Consider the following 17177-nt stretch of genomic DNA (forward strand, 5'->3'; position numbering starts at 1 on the left):
ACAAAATGTTAGTTTTCCGCCGCATTTGACGAAAGCACTTCCTTCCGCAACAGCCAGTTCCTCGAGGACGCGTGCGGGGAGCGCGCCCCACCGCCGCGTGTGTGAGACGCACTGCTGCTCGTTGCACCTCCTGTCATTCGCTGGGCGCGTGCAGCCTTCGGCACTAGCGGAGGACGCATCTTGTCCCTGGTGTCCAGCGGAGGGCCTGTACGGGGTGGTGCAGTGTCGTGCTGGAGGGCGCCACTGGTAGCGATGTGGGCTTCCTCGCCTCGCCGCGCCTCACACCAGGTGTCTGCGTAGTTTGCAGTGCATTCGCACCATTCCTGTCCCTGTCCCCGTCCCGACTTGTCCCGACTTTGCTCGACTGCCGCTCGCTGCCGCTCGGGTCGTGGTCCATATGACAGCGCAAGCACGACAAACGTCTGCGGGACGAGACGAGACGACTAAGGAATAAAGTCATGATTACAAACCAAATTTGGAACTCTACACTCCTACACAACAATAGGCGGTGAGCTATTTCAGAAATCACCTGCCGATTCGTACTGTTTTGTCGTTTTCAAAGTCTTCTTGGCAAACTTGGTTAGCACATTCTCCCTCAAACCGAGTTAATTACTGCATTTTCGTACCATTACAGTAGTTTAAAAGGCATAAGGAAGCATCTTTGTCACAACAGAAAGGTAGTTTGAAAATTGGGCTGGCAGGGGTAGCGACATAATACCAAAACGAAAAAAAAAAAAAGGAAGGTAGCCAACAGCACCCAGGTTTCCCAGGTGGTCACCCATCCAAGTACTAACTGGGCCCAATGATGCTTAACTTCGGTGATCGGACGAGAACCGGTGTATCCATCATGGTATGGCCGTTGGCGCGCATCTAATGTAGGACCACGGCAGAATTCGCGTTCGGCTTTTTTCCCAACACACAAAATGTTAGTTTTCCGCCGCATTTGACGAAAGCACTTCCTTCCGCAACAGCCAGTTCCTCGAGGACGCGTGCGGGGAGCGCGCCCCACCGCCGCGTGTGTGAGACGCACTGCTGCTCGTTGCACCTCCTGTCATTCGCTGGGCGCGTGCAGCCTTCGGCACTAGCGGAGGACGCATCTTGTCCCTGGTGTCCAGCGGAGGGCCTGTACGGGGTGGTGCAGTGTCGTGCTGGAGGGCGCCACTGGTAGCGATGTGGGCTTCCTCGCCTCGCCGCGCCTCACACCAGGTGTCTGCGTAGTTTGCAGTGCATTCGCACCATTCCTGTCCCTGTCCCCGTCCCGACTTGTCCCGACTTTGCTCGACTGCCGCTCGCTGCCGCTCGGGTCGTGGTCCATATGACAGCGCAAGCACGACAAACGTCTGCGGGACGAGACGAGACGACTAAGGAATAAAGTCATGATTACAAACCAAATTTGGAACTCTACACTCCTACACAACAATAGGCGGTGAGCTATTTCAGAAATCACCTGCCGATTCGTACTGTTTTGTCGTTTTCAAAGTCTTCTTGGCAAACTTGGTTAGCACATTCTCCCTCAAACCGAGTTAATTACTGCATTTTCGTACCATTACAGTAGTTTAAAAGGCATAAGGAAGCATCTTTGTCACAACAGAAAGGTAGTTTGAAAATTGGGCTGGCAGGGGTAGCGACATAATACCAAAACGAAAAAAAAAAAAAGGAAGGTAGCCAACAGCACCCAGGTTTCCCAGGTGGTCACCCATCCAAGTACTAACTGGGCCCAATGATGCTTAACTTCGGTGATCGGACGAGAACCGGTGTATCCATCATGGTATGGCCGTTGGCGCGCATCTAATGTAGGACCACGGCAGAATTCGCGTTCGGCTTTTTTCCCAACACACAAAATGTTAGTTTTCCGCCGCATTTGACGAAAGCACTTCCTTCCGCAACAGCCAGTTCCTCGAGGACGCGTGCGGGGAGCGCGCCCCACCGCCGCGTGTGTGAGACGCACTGCTGCTCGTTGCACCTCCTGTCATTCGCTGGGCGCGTGCAGCCTTCGGCACTAGCGGAGGACGCATCTTGTCCCTGGTGTCCAGCGGAGGGCCTGTACGGGGTGGTGCAGTGTCGTGCTGGAGGGCGCCACTGGTAGCGATGTGGGCTTCCTCGCCTCGCCGCGCCTCACACCAGGTGTCTGCGTAGTTTGCAGTGCATTCGCACCATTCCTGTCCCTGTCCCCGTCCCGACTTGTCCCGACTTTGCTCGACTGCCGCTCGCTGCCGCTCGGGTCGTGGTCCATATGACAGCGCAAGCACGACAAACGTCTGCGGGACGAGACGAGACGACTAAGGAATAAAGTCATGATTACAAACCAAATTTGGAACTCTACACTCCTACACAACAATAGGCGGTGAGCTATTTCAGAAATCACCTGCCGATTCGTACTGTTTTGTCGTTTTCAAAGTCTTCTTGGCAAACTTGGTTAGCACATTCTCCCTCAAACCGAGTTAATTACTGCATTTTCGTACCATTACAGTAGTTTAAAAGGCATAAGGAAGCATCTTTGTCACAACAGAAAGGTAGTTTGAAAATTGGGCTGGCAGGGGTAGCGACATAATACCAAAACGAAAAAAAAAAAAAGGAAGGTAGCCAACAGCACCCAGGTTTCCCAGGTGGTCACCCATCCAAGTACTAACTGGGCCCAATGATGCTTAACTTCGGTGATCGGACGAGAACCGGTGTATCCATCATGGTATGGCCGTTGGCGCGCATCTAATGTAGGACCACGGCAGAATTCGCGTTCGGCTTTTTTCCCAACACACAAAATGTTAGTTTTCCGCCGCATTTGACGAAAGCACTTCCTTCCGCAACAGCCAGTTCCTCGAGGACGCGTGCGGGGAGCGCGCCCCACCGCCGCGTGTGTGAGACGCACTGCTGCTCGTTGCACCTCCTGTCATTCGCTGGGCGCGTGCAGCCTTCGGCACTAGCGGAGGACGCATCTTGTCCCTGGTGTCCAGCGGAGGGCCTGTACGGGGTGGTGCAGTGTCGTGCTGGAGGGCGCCACTGGTAGCGATGTGGGCTTCCTCGCCTCGCCGCGCCTCACACCAGGTGTCTGCGTAGTTTGCAGTGCATTCGCACCATTCCTGTCCCTGTCCCCGTCCCGACTTGTCCCGACTTTGCTCGACTGCCGCTCGCTGCCGCTCGGGTCGTGGTCCATATGACAGCGCAAGCACGACAAACGTCTGCGGGACGAGACGAGACGACTAAGGAATAAAGTCATGATTACAAACCAAATTTGGAACTCTACACTCCTACACAACAATAGGCGGTGAGCTATTTCAGAAATCACCTGCCGATTCGTACTGTTTTGTCGTTTTCAAAGTCTTCTTGGCAAACTTGGTTAGCACATTCTCCCTCAAACCGAGTTAATTACTGCATTTTCGTACCATTACAGTAGTTTAAAAGGCATAAGGAAGCATCTTTGTCACAACAGAAAGGTAGTTTGAAAATTGGGCTGGCAGGGGTAGCGACATAATACCAAAACGAAAAAAAAAAAAAGGAAGGTAGCCAACAGCACCCAGGTTTCCCAGGTGGTCACCCATCCAAGTACTAACTGGGCCCAATGATGCTTAACTTCGGTGATCGGACGAGAACCGGTGTATCCATCATGGTATGGCCGTTGGCGCGCATCTAATGTAGGACCACGGCAGAATTCGCGTTCGGCTTTTTTCCCAACACACAAAATGTTAGTTTTCCGCCGCATTTGACGAAAGCACTTCCTTCCGCAACAGCCAGTTCCTCGAGGACGCGTGCGGGGAGCGCGCCCCACCGCCGCGTGTGTGAGACGCACTGCTGCTCGTTGCACCTCCTGTCATTCGCTGGGCGCGTGCAGCCTTCGGCACTAGCGGAGGACGCATCTTGTCCCTGGTGTCCAGCGGAGGGCCTGTACGGGGTGGTGCAGTGTCGTGCTGGAGGGCGCCACTGGTAGCGATGTGGGCTTCCTCGCCTCGCCGCGCCTCACACCAGGTGTCTGCGTAGTTTGCAGTGCATTCGCACCATTCCTGTCCCTGTCCCCGTCCCGACTTGTCCCGACTTTGCTCGACTGCCGCTCGCTGCCGCTCGGGTCGTGGTCCATATGACAGCGCAAGCACGACAAACGTCTGCGGGACGAGACGAGACGACTAAGGAATAAAGTCATGATTACAAACCAAATTTGGAACTCTACACTCCTACACAACAATAGGCGGTGAGCTATTTCAGAAATCACCTGCCGATTCGTACTGTTTTGTCGTTTTCAAAGTCTTCTTGGCAAACTTGGTTAGCACATTCTCCCTCAAACCGAGTTAATTACTGCATTTTCGTACCATTACAGTAGTTTAAAAGGCATAAGGAAGCATCTTTGTCACAACAGAAAGGTAGTTTGAAAATTGGGCTGGCAGGGGTAGCGACATAATACCAAAACGAAAAAAAAAAAAAGGAAGGTAGCCAACAGCACCCAGGTTTCCCAGGTGGTCACCCATCCAAGTACTAACTGGGCCCAATGATGCTTAACTTCGGTGATCGGACGAGAACCGGTGTATCCATCATGGTATGGCCGTTGGCGCGCATCTAATGTAGGACCACGGCAGAATTCGCGTTCGGCTTTTTTCCCAACACACAAAATGTTAGTTTTCCGCCGCATTTGACGAAAGCACTTCCTTCCGCAACAGCCAGTTCCTCGAGGACGCGTGCGGGGAGCGCGCCCCACCGCCGCGTGTGTGAGACGCACTGCTGCTCGTTGCACCTCCTGTCATTCGCTGGGCGCGTGCAGCCTTCGGCACTAGCGGAGGACGCATCTTGTCCCTGGTGTCCAGCGGAGGGCCTGTACGGGGTGGTGCAGTGTCGTGCTGGAGGGCGCCACTGGTAGCGATGTGGGCTTCCTCGCCTCGCCGCGCCTCACACCAGGTGTCTGCGTAGTTTGCAGTGCATTCGCACCATTCCTGTCCCTGTCCCCGTCCCGACTTGTCCCGACTTTGCTCGACTGCCGCTCGCTGCCGCTCGGGTCGTGGTCCATATGACAGCGCAAGCACGACAAACGTCTGCGGGACGAGACGAGACGACTAAGGAATAAAGTCATGATTACAAACCAAATTTGGAACTCTACACTCCTACACAACAATAGGCGGTGAGCTATTTCAGAAATCACCTGCCGATTCGTACTGTTTTGTCGTTTTCAAAGTCTTCTTGGCAAACTTGGTTAGCACATTCTCCCTCAAACCGAGTTAATTACTGCATTTTCGTACCATTACAGTAGTTTAAAAGGCATAAGGAAGCATCTTTGTCACAACAGAAAGGTAGTTTGAAAATTGGGCTGGCAGGGGTAGCGACATAATACCAAAACGAAAAAAAAAAAAAGGAAGGTAGCCAACAGCACCCAGGTTTCCCAGGTGGTCACCCATCCAAGTACTAACTGGGCCCAATGATGCTTAACTTCGGTGATCGGACGAGAACCGGTGTATCCATCATGGTATGGCCGTTGGCGCGCATCTAATGTAGGACCACGGCAGAATTCGCGTTCGGCTTTTTTCCCAACACACAAAATGTTAGTTTTCCGCCGCATTTGACGAAAGCACTTCCTTCCGCAACAGCCAGTTCCTCGAGGACGCGTGCGGGGAGCGCGCCCCACCGCCGCGTGTGTGAGACGCACTGCTGCTCGTTGCACCTCCTGTCATTCGCTGGGCGCGTGCAGCCTTCGGCACTAGCGGAGGACGCATCTTGTCCCTGGTGTCCAGCGGAGGGCCTGTACGGGGTGGTGCAGTGTCGTGCTGGAGGGCGCCACTGGTAGCGATGTGGGCTTCCTCGCCTCGCCGCGCCTCACACCAGGTGTCTGCGTAGTTTGCAGTGCATTCGCACCATTCCTGTCCCTGTCCCCGTCCCGACTTGTCCCGACTTTGCTCGACTGCCGCTCGCTGCCGCTCGGGTCGTGGTCCATATGACAGCGCAAGCACGACAAACGTCTGCGGGACGAGACGAGACGACTAAGGAATAAAGTCATGATTACAAACCAAATTTGGAACTCTACACTCCTACACAACAATAGGCGGTGAGCTATTTCAGAAATCACCTGCCGATTCGTACTGTTTTGTCGTTTTCAAAGTCTTCTTGGCAAACTTGGTTAGCACATTCTCCCTCAAACCGAGTTAATTACTGCATTTTCGTACCATTACAGTAGTTTAAAAGGCATAAGGAAGCATCTTTGTCACAACAGAAAGGTAGTTTGAAAATTGGGCTGGCAGGGGTAGCGACATAATACCAAAACGAAAAAAAAAAAAAGGAAGGTAGCCAACAGCACCCAGGTTTCCCAGGTGGTCACCCATCCAAGTACTAACTGGGCCCAATGATGCTTAACTTCGGTGATCGGACGAGAACCGGTGTATCCATCATGGTATGGCCGTTGGCGCGCATCTAATGTAGGACCACGGCAGAATTCGCGTTCGGCTTTTTTCCCAACACACAAAATGTTAGTTTTCCGCCGCATTTGACGAAAGCACTTCCTTCCGCAACAGCCAGTTCCTCGAGGACGCGTGCGGGGAGCGCGCCCCACCGCCGCGTGTGTGAGACGCACTGCTGCTCGTTGCACCTCCTGTCATTCGCTGGGCGCGTGCAGCCTTCGGCACTAGCGGAGGACGCATCTTGTCCCTGGTGTCCAGCGGAGGGCCTGTACGGGGTGGTGCAGTGTCGTGCTGGAGGGCGCCACTGGTAGCGATGTGGGCTTCCTCGCCTCGCCGCGCCTCACACCAGGTGTCTGCGTAGTTTGCAGTGCATTCGCACCATTCCTGTCCCTGTCCCCGTCCCGACTTGTCCCGACTTTGCTCGACTGCCGCTCGCTGCCGCTCGGGTCGTGGTCCATATGACAGCGCAAGCACGACAAACGTCTGCGGGACGAGACGAGACGACTAAGGAATAAAGTCATGATTACAAACCAAATTTGGAACTCTACACTCCTACACAACAATAGGCGGTGAGCTATTTCAGAAATCACCTGCCGATTCGTACTGTTTTGTCGTTTTCAAAGTCTTCTTGGCAAACTTGGTTAGCACATTCTCCCTCAAACCGAGTTAATTACTGCATTTTCGTACCATTACAGTAGTTTAAAAGGCATAAGGAAGCATCTTTGTCACAACAGAAAGGTAGTTTGAAAATTGGGCTGGCAGGGGTAGCGACATAATACCAAAACGAAAAAAAAAAAAAGGAAGGTAGCCAACAGCACCCAGGTTTCCCAGGTGGTCACCCATCCAAGTACTAACTGGGCCCAATGATGCTTAACTTCGGTGATCGGACGAGAACCGGTGTATCCATCATGGTATGGCCGTTGGCGCGCATCTAATGTAGGACCACGGCAGAATTCGCGTTCGGCTTTTTTCCCAACACACAAAATGTTAGTTTTCCGCCGCATTTGACGAAAGCACTTCCTTCCGCAACAGCCAGTTCCTCGAGGACGCGTGCGGGGAGCGCGCCCCACCGCCGCGTGTGTGAGACGCACTGCTGCTCGTTGCACCTCCTGTCATTCGCTGGGCGCGTGCAGCCTTCGGCACTAGCGGAGGACGCATCTTGTCCCTGGTGTCCAGCGGAGGGCCTGTACGGGGTGGTGCAGTGTCGTGCTGGAGGGCGCCACTGGTAGCGATGTGGGCTTCCTCGCCTCGCCGCGCCTCACACCAGGTGTCTGCGTAGTTTGCAGTGCATTCGCACCATTCCTGTCCCTGTCCCCGTCCCGACTTGTCCCGACTTTGCTCGACTGCCGCTCGCTGCCGCTCGGGTCGTGGTCCATATGACAGCGCAAGCACGACAAACGTCTGCGGGACGAGACGAGACGACTAAGGAATAAAGTCATGATTACAAACCAAATTTGGAACTCTACACTCCTACACAACAATAGGCGGTGAGCTATTTCAGAAATCACCTGCCGATTCGTACTGTTTTGTCGTTTTCAAAGTCTTCTTGGCAAACTTGGTTAGCACATTCTCCCTCAAACCGAGTTAATTACTGCATTTTCGTACCATTACAGTAGTTTAAAAGGCATAAGGAAGCATCTTTGTCACAACAGAAAGGTAGTTTGAAAATTGGGCTGGCAGGGGTAGCGACATAATACCAAAACGAAAAAAAAAAAAAGGAAGGTAGCCAACAGCACCCAGGTTTCCCAGGTGGTCACCCATCCAAGTACTAACTGGGCCCAATGATGCTTAACTTCGGTGATCGGACGAGAACCGGTGTATCCATCATGGTATGGCCGTTGGCGCGCATCTAATGTAGGACCACGGCAGAATTCGCGTTCGGCTTTTTTCCCAACACACAAAATGTTAGTTTTCCGCCGCATTTGACGAAAGCACTTCCTTCCGCAACAGCCAGTTCCTCGAGGACGCGTGCGGGGAGCGCGCCCCACCGCCGCGTGTGTGAGACGCACTGCTGCTCGTTGCACCTCCTGTCATTCGCTGGGCGCGTGCAGCCTTCGGCACTAGCGGAGGACGCATCTTGTCCCTGGTGTCCAGCGGAGGGCCTGTACGGGGTGGTGCAGTGTCGTGCTGGAGGGCGCCACTGGTAGCGATGTGGGCTTCCTCGCCTCGCCGCGCCTCACACCAGGTGTCTGCGTAGTTTGCAGTGCATTCGCACCATTCCTGTCCCTGTCCCCGTCCCGACTTTGCTCGACTGCCGCTCGCTGCCGCTCGGGTCGTGGTCCATATGACAGCGCAAGCACGACAAACGTCTGCGGGACGAGACGAGACGACTAAGGAATAAAGTCATGATTACAAACCAAATTTGGAACTCTACACTCCTACACAACAATAGGCGGTGAGCTATTTCAGAAATCACCTGCCGATTCGTACTGTTTTGTCGTTTTCAAAGTCTTCTTGGCAAACTTGGTTAGCACATTCTCCCTCAAACCGAGTTAATTACTGCATTTTCGTACCATTACAGTAGTTTAAAAGGCATAAGGAAGCATCTTTGTCACAACAGAAAGGTAGTTTGAAAATTGGGCTGGCAGGGGTAGCGACATAATACCAAAACGAAAAAAAAAAAAAGGAAGGTAGCCAACAGCACCCAGGTTTCCCAGGTGGTCACCCATCCAAGTACTAACTGGGCCCAATGATGCTTAACTTCGGTGATCGGACGAGAACCGGTGTATCCATCATGGTATGGCCGTTGGCGCGCATCTAATGTAGGACCACGGCAGAATTCGCGTTCGGCTTTTTTCCCAACACACAAAATGTTAGTTTTCCGCCGCATTTGACGAAAGCACTTCCTTCCGCAACAGCCAGTTCCTCGAGGACGCGTGCGGGGAGCGCGCCCCACCGCCGCGTGTGTGAGACGCACTGCTGCTCGTTGCACCTCCTGTCATTCGCTGGGCGCGTGCAGCCTTCGGCACTAGCGGAGGACGCATCTTGTCCCTGGTGTCCAGCGGAGGGCCTGTACGGGGTGGTGCAGTGTCGTGCTGGAGGGCGCCACTGGTAGCGATGTGGGCTTCCTCGCCTCGCCGCGCCTCACACCAGGTGTCTGCGTAGTTTGCAGTGCATTCGCACCATTCCTGTCCCTGTCCCCGTCCCGACTTGTCCCGACTTTGCTCGACTGCCGCTCGCTGCCGCTCGGGTCGTGGTCCATATGACAGCGCAAGCACGACAAACGTCTGCGGGACGAGACGAGACGACTAAGGAATAAAGTCATGATTACAAACCAAATTTGGAACTCTACACTCCTACACAACAATAGGCGGTGAGCTATTTCAGAAATCACCTGCCGATTCGTACTGTTTTGTCGTTTTCAAAGTCTTCTTGGCAAACTTGGTTAGCACATTCTCCCTCAAACCGAGTTAATTACTGCATTTTCGTACCATTACAGTAGTTTAAAAGGCATAAGGAAGCATCTTTGTCACAACAGAAAGGTAGTTTGAAAATTGGGCTGGCAGGGGTAGCGACATAATACCAAAACGAAAAAAAAAAAAAGGAAGGTAGCCAACAGCACCCAGGTTTCCCAGGTGGTCACCCATCCAAGTACTAACTGGGCCCAATGATGCTTAACTTCGGTGATCGGACGAGAACCGGTGTATCCATCATGGTATGGCCGTTGGCGCGCATCTAATGTAGGACCACGGCAGAATTCGCGTTCGGCTTTTTTCCCAACACACAAAATGTTAGTTTTCCGCCGCATTTGACGAAAGCACTTCCTTCCGCAACAGCCAGTTCCTCGAGGACGCGTGCGGGGAGCGCGCCCCACCGCCGCGTGTGTGAGACGCACTGCTGCTCGTTGCACCTCCTGTCATTCGCTGGGCGCGTGCAGCCTTCGGCACTAGCGGAGGACGCATCTTGTCCCTGGTGTCCAGCGGAGGGCCTGTACGGGGTGGTGCAGTGTCGTGCTGGAGGGCGCCACTGGTAGCGATGTGGGCTTCCTCGCCTCGCCGCGCCTCACACCAGGTGTCTGCGTAGTTTGCAGTGCATTCGCACCATTCCTGTCCCTGTCCCCGTCCCGACTTTGCTCGACTGCCGCTCGCTGCCGCTCGGGTCGTGGTCCATATGACAGCGCAAGCACGACAAACGTCTGCGGGACGAGACGAGACGACTAAGGAATAAAGTCATGATTACAAACCAAATTTGGAACTCTACACTCCTACACAACAATAGGCGGTGAGCTATTTCAGAAATCACCTGCCGATTCGTACTGTTTTGTCGTTTTCAAAGTCTTCTTGGCAAACTTGGTTAGCACATTCTCCCTCAAACCGAGTTAATTACTGCATTTTCGTACCATTACAGTAGTTTAAAAGGCATAAGGAAGCATCTTTGTCACAACAGAAAGGTAGTTTGAAAATTGGGCTGGCAGGGGTAGCGACATAATACCAAAACGAAAAAAAAAAAAAGGAAGGTAGCCAACAGCACCCAGGTTTCCCAGGTGGTCACCCATCCAAGTACTAACTGGGCCCAATGATGCTTAACTTCGGTGATCGGACGAGAACCGGTGTATCCATCATGGTATGGCCGTTGGCGCGCATCTAATGTAGGACCACGGCAGAATTCGCGTTCGGCTTTTTTCCCAACACACAAAATGTTAGTTTTCCGCCGCATTTGACGAAAGCACTTCCTTCCGCAACAGCCAGTTCCTCGAGGACGCGTGCGGGGAGCGCGCCCCACCGCCGCGTGTGTGAGACGCACTGCTGCTCGTTGCACCTCCTGTCATTCGCTGGGCGCGTGCAGCCTTCGGCACTAGCGGAGGACGCATCTTGTCCCTGGTGTCCAGCGGAGGGCCTGTACGGGGTGGTGCAGTGTCGTGCTGGAGGGCGCCACTGGTAGCGATGTGGGCTTCCTCGCCTCGCCGCGCCTCACACCAGGTGTCTGCGTAGTTTGCAGTGCATTCGCACCATTCCTGTCCCTGTCCCCGTCCCGACTTGTCCCGACTTTGCTCGACTGCCGCTCGCTGCCGCTCGGGTCGTGGTCCATATGACAGCGCAAGCACGACAAACGTCTGCGGGACGAGACGAGACGACTAAGGAATAAAGTCATGATTACAAACCAAATTTGGAACTCTACACTCCTACACAACAATAGGCGGTGAGCTATTTCAGAAATCACCTGCCGATTCGTACTGTTTTGTCGTTTTCAAAGTCTTCTTGGCAAACTTGGTTAGCACATTCTCCCTCAAACCGAGTTAATTACTGCATTTTCGTACCATTACAGTAGTTTAAAAGGCATAAGGAAGCATCTTTGTCACAACAGAAAGGTAGTTTGAAAATTGGGCTGGCAGGGGTAGCGACATAATACCAAAACGAAAAAAAAAAAAAGGAAGGTAGCCAACAGCACCCAGGTTTCCCAGGTGGTCACCCATCCAAGTACTAACTGGGCCCAATGATGCTTAACTTCGGTGATCGGACGAGAACCGGTGTATCCATCATGGTATGGCCGTTGGCGCGCATCTAATGTAGGACCACGGCAGAATTCGCGTTCGGCTTTTTTCCCAACACACAAAATGTTAGTTTTCCGCCGCATTTGACGAAAGCACTTCCTTCCGCAACAGCCAGTTCCTCGAGGACGCGTGCGGGGAGCGCGCCCCACCGCCGCGTGTGTGAGACGCACTGCTGCTCGTTGCACCTCCTGTCATTCGCTGGGCGCGTGCAGCCTTCGGCACTAGCGGAGGACGCATCTTGTCCCTGGTGTCCAGCGGAGGGCCTGTACGGGGTGGTGCAGTGTCGTGCTGGAGGGCGCCACTGGTAGCGATGTGGGCTTCCTCGCCTCGCCGCGCCTCACACCAGGTGTCTGCGTAGTTTGCAGTGCATTCGCACCATTCCTGTCCCTGTCCCCGTCCCGACTTGTCCCGACTTTGCTCGACTGCCGCTCGCTGCCGCTCGGGTCGTGGTCCATATGACAGCGCAAGCACGACAAACGTCTGCGGGACGAGACGAGACGACTAAGGAATAAAGTCATGATTACAAACCAAATTTGGAACTCTACACTCCTACACAACAATAGGCGGTGAGCTATTTCAGAAATCACCTGCCGATTCGTACTGTTTTGTCGTTTTCAAAGTCTTCTTGGCAAACTTGGTTAGCACATTCTCCCTCAAACCGAGTTAATTACTGCATTTTCGTACCATTACAGTAGTTTAAAAGGCATAAGGAAGCATCTTTGTCACAACAGAAAGGTAGTTTGAAAATTGGGCTGGCAGGGGTAGCGACATAATACCAAAACGAAAAAAAAAAAAAGGAAGGTAGCCAACAGCACCCAGGTTTCCCAGGTGGTCACCCATCCAAGTACTAACTGGGCCCAATGATGCTTAACTTCGGTGATCGGACGAGAACCGGTGTATCCATCATGGTATGGCCGTTGGCGCGCATCTAATGTAGGACCACGGCAGAATTCGCGTTCGGCTTTTTTCCCAACACACAAAATGTTAGTTTTCCGCCGCATTTGACGAAAGCACTTCCTTCCGCAACAGCCAGTTCCTCGAGGACGCGTGCGGGGAGCGCGCCCCACCGCCGCGTGTGTGAGACGCACTGCTGCTCGTTGCACCTCCTGTCATTCGCTGGGCGCGTGCAGCCTTCGGCACTAGCGGAGGACGCATCTTGTCCCTGGTGTCCAGCGGAGGGCCTGTACGGGGTGGTGCAGTGTCGTGCTGGAGGGCGCCACTGGTAGCGATGTGGGCTTCCTCGCCTCGCCGCGCCTCACACCAGGTGTCTGCGTAGTTTGCAGTGCATTCGCACCATTCCTGTCCCTGTCCCCGTCCCGACTTGTCCCGACTTTGCTCGACTGCCGCTCGCTGCCGCTCGGGTCGTGGTCCATATGACAGCGCAAGCACGACAAACGTCTGCGGGACGAGACGAGACGACTAAGGAATAAAGTCATGATTACAAACCAAATTTGGAACTCTACACTCCTACACAACAATAGGCGGTGAGCTATTTCAGAAATCACCTGCCGATTCGTACTGTTTTGTCGTTTTCAAAGTCTTCTTGGCAAACTTGGTTAGCACATTCTCCCTCAAACCGAGTTAATTACTGCATTTTCGTACCATTACAGTAGTTTAAAAGGCATAAGGAAGCATCTTTGTCACAACAGAAAGGTAGTTTGAAAATTGGGCTGGCAGGGGTAGCGACATAATACCAAAACGAAAAAAAAAAAAAGGAAGGTAGCCAACAGCACCCAGGTTTCCCAGGTGGTCACCCATCCAAGTACTAACTGGGCCCAATGATGCTTAACTTCGGTGATCGGACGAGAACCGGTGTATCCATCATGGTATGGCCGTTGGCGCGCATCTAATGTAGGACCACGGCAGAATTCGCGTTCGGCTTTTTTCCCAACACACAAAATGTTAGTTTTCCGCCGCATTTGACGAAAGCACTTCCTTCCGCAACAGCCAGTTCCTCGAGGACGCGTGCGGGGAGCGCGCCCCACCGCCGCGTGTGTGAGACGCACTGCTGCTCGTTGCACCTCCTGTCATTCGCTGGGCGCGTGCAGCCTTCGGCACTAGCGGAGGACGCATCTTGTCCCTGGTGTCCAGCGGAGGGCCTGTACGGGGTGGTGCAGTGTCGTGCTGGAGGGCGCCACTGGTAGCGATGTGGGCTTCCTCGCCTCGCCGCGCCTCACACCAGGTGTCTGCGTAGTTTGCAGTGCATTCGCACCATTCCTGTCCCTGTCCCCGTCCCGACTTGTCCCGACTTTGCTCGACTGCCGCTCGCTGCCGCTCGGGTCGTGGTCCATATGACAGCGCAAGCACGACAAACGTCTGCGGGACGAGACGAGACGACTAAGGAATAAAGTCATGATTACAAACCAAATTTGGAACTCTACACTCCTACACAACAATAGGCGGTGAGCTATTTCAGAAATCACCTGCCGATTCGTACTGTTTTGTCGTTTTCAAAGTCTTCTTGGCAAACTTGGTTAGCACATTCTCCCTCAAACCGAGTTAATTACTGCATTTTCGTACCATTACAGTAGTTTAAAAGGCATAAGGAAGCATCTTTGTCACAACAGAAAGGTAGTTTGAAAATTGGGCTGGCAGGGGTAGCGACATAATACCAAAACGAAAAAAAAAAAAAGGAAGGTAGCCAACAGCACCCAGGTTTCCCAGGTGGTCACCCATCCAAGTACTAACTGGGCCCAATGATGCTTAACTTCGGTGATCGGACGAGAACCGGTGTATCCATCATGGTATGGCCGTTGGCGCGCATCTAATGTAGGACCACGGCAGAATTCGCGTTCGGCTTTTTTCCCAACACACAAAATGTTAGTTTTCCGCCGCATTTGACGAAAGCACTTCCTTCCGCAACAGCCAGTTCCTCGAGGACGCGTGCGGGGAGCGCGCCCCACCGCCGCGTGTGTGAGACGCACTGCTGCTCGTTGCACCTCCTGTCATTCGCTGGGCGCGTGCAGCCTTCGGCACTAGCGGAGGACGCATCTTGTCCCTGGTGTCCAGCGGAGGGCCTGTACGGGGTGGTGCAGTGTCGTGCTGGAGGGCGCCACTGGTAGCGATGTGGGCTTCCTCGCCTCGCCGCGCCTCACACCAGGTGTCTGCGTAGTTTGCAGTGCATTCGCACCATTCCTGTCCCTGTCCCCGTCCCGACTTGTCCCGACTTTGCTCGACTGCCGCTCGCTGCCGCTCGGGTCGTGGTCCATATGACAGCGCAAGCACGACAAACGTCTGCGGGACGAGACGAGACGACTAAGGAATAAAGTCATGATTACAAACCAAATTTGGAACTCTACACTCCTACACAACAATAGGCGGTGAGCTATTTCAGAAATCACCTGCCGATTCGTACTGTTTTGTCGTTTTCAAAGTCTTCTTGGCAAACTTGGTTAGCACATTCTCCCTCAAACCGAGTTAATTACTGCATTTTCGTACCATTACAGTAGTTTAAAAGGCATAAGGAAGCATCTTTGTCACAACAGAAAGGTAGTTTGAAAATTGGGCTGGCAGGGGTAGCGACATAATACCAAAACGAAAAAAAAAAAAAGGAAGGTAGCCAACAGCACCCAGGTTTCCCAGGTGGTCACCCATCCAAGTACTAACTGGGCCCAATGATGCTTAACTTCGGTGATCGGACGAGAACCGGTGTATCCATCATGGTATGGCCGTTGGCGCGCATCTAATGTAGGACCACGGCAGAATTCGCGTTCGGCTTTTTTCCCAACACACAAAATGTTAGTTTTCCGCCGCATTTGACGAAAGCACTTCCTTCCGCAACAGCCAGTTCCTCGAGGACGCGTGCGGGGAGCGCGCCCCACCGCCGCGTGTGTGAGACGCACTGCTGCTCGTTGCACCTCCTGTCATTCGCTGGGCGCGTGCAGCCTTCGGCACTAGCGGAGGACGCATCTTGTCCCTGGTGTCCAGCGGAGGGCCTGTACGGGGTGGTGCAGTGTCGTGCTGGAGGGCGCCACTGGTAGCGATGTGGGCTTCCTCGCCTCGCCGCGCCTCACACCAGGTGTCTGCGTAGTTTGCAGTGCATTCGCACCATTCCTGTCCCTGTCCCCGTCCCGACTTGTCCCGACTTTGCTCGACTGCCGCTCGCTGCCGCTCGGGTCGTGGTCCATATGACAGCGCAAGCACGACAAACGTCTGCGGGACGAGACGAGACGACTAAGGAATAAAGTCATGATTACAAACCAAATTTGGAACTCTACACTCCTACACAACAATAGGCGGTGAGCTATTTCAGAAATCACCTGCCGATTCGTACTGTTTTGTCGTTTTCAAAGTCTTCTTGGCAAACTTGGTTAGCACATTCTCCCTCAAACCGAGTTAATTACTGCATTTTCGTACCATTACAGTAGTTTAAAAGGCATAAGGAAGCATCTTTGTCACAACAGAAAGGTAGTTTGAAAATTGGGCTGGCAGGGGTAGCGACATAATACCAAAACGAAAAAAAAAAAAAGGAAGGTAGCCAACAGCACCCAGGTTTCCCAGGTGGTCACCCATCCAAGTACTAACTGGGCCCAATGATGCTTAACTTCGGTGATCGGACGAGAACCGGTGTATCCATCATGGTATGGCCGTTGGCGCGCATCTAATGTAGGACCACGGCAGAATTCGCGTTCGGCTTTTTTCCCAACACACAAAATGTTAGTTTTCCGCCGCATTTGACGAAAGCACTTCCTTCCGCAACAGCCAGTTCCTCGAGGACGCGTGCGGGGAGCGCGCCCCACCGCCGCGTGTGTGAGACGCACTGCTGCTCGTTGCACCTCCTGTCATTCGCTGGGCGCGTGCAGCCTTCGGCACTAGCGGAGGACGCATCTTGTCCCTGGTGTCCAGCGGAGGGCCTGTACGGGGTGGTGCAGTGTCGTGCTGGAGGGCGCCACTGGTAGCGATGTGGGCTTCCTCGCCTCGCCGCGCCTCACACCAGGTGTCTGCGTAGTTTGCAGTGCATTCGCACCATTCCTGTCCCTGTCCCCGTCCCGACTTGTCCCGACTTTGCTCGACTGCCGCTCGCTGCCGCTCGGGTCGTGGTCCATATGACAGCGCAAGCACGACAAACGTCTGCGGGACGAGACGAGACGACTAAGGAATAAAGTCATGATTACAAACCAAATTTGGAACTCTACACTCCTACACAACAATAGGCGGTGAGCTATTTCAGAAATCACCTGCCGATTCGTACTGTTTTGTCGTTTTCAAAGTCTTCTTGGCAAACTTGGTTAGCACATTCTCCCTCAAACCGAGTTAATTACTGCATTTTCGTACCATTACAGTAGTTTAAAAGGCATAAGGAAGCATCTTTGTCACAACAG

General features: G+C 53.4%; 18 non-coding genes across 18 annotated transcripts; all 18 read right to left on the reverse strand.

Moving 5' to 3' along the window:
* Positions 1 to 745: 745 nt before the first annotated feature.
* LOC124592546 lies at positions 746 to 864 on the reverse strand. The gene has a single exon (XR_006977506.1). It is a non-coding gene; the product is annotated as a 5S ribosomal RNA (ribosomal RNA).
* Positions 865 to 1663: 799 nt separating this feature from the next.
* Positions 1664 to 1782, reverse strand: LOC124592547. The gene has a single exon (XR_006977507.1). It is a non-coding gene; the product is annotated as a 5S ribosomal RNA (ribosomal RNA).
* Positions 1783 to 2581: 799 nt separating this feature from the next.
* On the reverse strand, positions 2582 to 2700 carry LOC124592548. Its single transcript, XR_006977508.1, has one exon. It is a non-coding gene; the product is annotated as a 5S ribosomal RNA (ribosomal RNA).
* Positions 2701 to 3499: 799 nt separating this feature from the next.
* LOC124592549 lies at positions 3500 to 3618 on the reverse strand. Its single transcript, XR_006977509.1, has one exon. It is a non-coding gene; the product is annotated as a 5S ribosomal RNA (ribosomal RNA).
* Positions 3619 to 4417: 799 nt separating this feature from the next.
* On the reverse strand, positions 4418 to 4536 carry LOC124592550. The gene has a single exon (XR_006977510.1). It is a non-coding gene; the product is annotated as a 5S ribosomal RNA (ribosomal RNA).
* Positions 4537 to 5335: 799 nt separating this feature from the next.
* LOC124592551 lies at positions 5336 to 5454 on the reverse strand. The gene has a single exon (XR_006977511.1). It is a non-coding gene; the product is annotated as a 5S ribosomal RNA (ribosomal RNA).
* Positions 5455 to 6253: 799 nt separating this feature from the next.
* Positions 6254 to 6372, reverse strand: LOC124592552. The gene has a single exon (XR_006977512.1). It is a non-coding gene; the product is annotated as a 5S ribosomal RNA (ribosomal RNA).
* Positions 6373 to 7171: 799 nt separating this feature from the next.
* LOC124592553 lies at positions 7172 to 7290 on the reverse strand. Its single transcript, XR_006977513.1, has one exon. It is a non-coding gene; the product is annotated as a 5S ribosomal RNA (ribosomal RNA).
* Positions 7291 to 8089: 799 nt separating this feature from the next.
* On the reverse strand, positions 8090 to 8208 carry LOC124592554. The gene has a single exon (XR_006977514.1). It is a non-coding gene; the product is annotated as a 5S ribosomal RNA (ribosomal RNA).
* Positions 8209 to 8997: 789 nt separating this feature from the next.
* Positions 8998 to 9116, reverse strand: LOC124592556. Its single transcript, XR_006977516.1, has one exon. It is a non-coding gene; the product is annotated as a 5S ribosomal RNA (ribosomal RNA).
* Positions 9117 to 9915: 799 nt separating this feature from the next.
* LOC124592557 lies at positions 9916 to 10034 on the reverse strand. Its single transcript, XR_006977517.1, has one exon. It is a non-coding gene; the product is annotated as a 5S ribosomal RNA (ribosomal RNA).
* A 789-nt stretch (positions 10035 to 10823) lies between these two features.
* LOC124592558 lies at positions 10824 to 10942 on the reverse strand. Its single transcript, XR_006977518.1, has one exon. It is a non-coding gene; the product is annotated as a 5S ribosomal RNA (ribosomal RNA).
* Positions 10943 to 11741: 799 nt separating this feature from the next.
* LOC124592559 lies at positions 11742 to 11860 on the reverse strand. The gene has a single exon (XR_006977519.1). It is a non-coding gene; the product is annotated as a 5S ribosomal RNA (ribosomal RNA).
* Positions 11861 to 12659: 799 nt separating this feature from the next.
* On the reverse strand, positions 12660 to 12778 carry LOC124592561. Its single transcript, XR_006977521.1, has one exon. It is a non-coding gene; the product is annotated as a 5S ribosomal RNA (ribosomal RNA).
* A 799-nt stretch (positions 12779 to 13577) lies between these two features.
* Positions 13578 to 13696, reverse strand: LOC124592562. The gene has a single exon (XR_006977522.1). It is a non-coding gene; the product is annotated as a 5S ribosomal RNA (ribosomal RNA).
* Positions 13697 to 14495: 799 nt separating this feature from the next.
* LOC124592563 lies at positions 14496 to 14614 on the reverse strand. The gene has a single exon (XR_006977523.1). It is a non-coding gene; the product is annotated as a 5S ribosomal RNA (ribosomal RNA).
* Positions 14615 to 15413: 799 nt separating this feature from the next.
* On the reverse strand, positions 15414 to 15532 carry LOC124592564. Its single transcript, XR_006977524.1, has one exon. It is a non-coding gene; the product is annotated as a 5S ribosomal RNA (ribosomal RNA).
* Positions 15533 to 16331: 799 nt separating this feature from the next.
* Positions 16332 to 16450, reverse strand: LOC124592565. Its single transcript, XR_006977525.1, has one exon. It is a non-coding gene; the product is annotated as a 5S ribosomal RNA (ribosomal RNA).
* Between the last annotated feature and the right edge of the window lie 727 nt (positions 16451 to 17177).

Source organism: Schistocerca americana, unplaced genomic scaffold, assembly GCF_021461395.2.
Source record: "Schistocerca americana isolate TAMUIC-IGC-003095 unplaced genomic scaffold, iqSchAmer2.1 HiC_scaffold_938, whole genome shotgun sequence".
In the NCBI taxonomy this organism is placed as follows: Eukaryota; Metazoa; Arthropoda; class Insecta; order Orthoptera; family Acrididae; genus Schistocerca; species Schistocerca americana.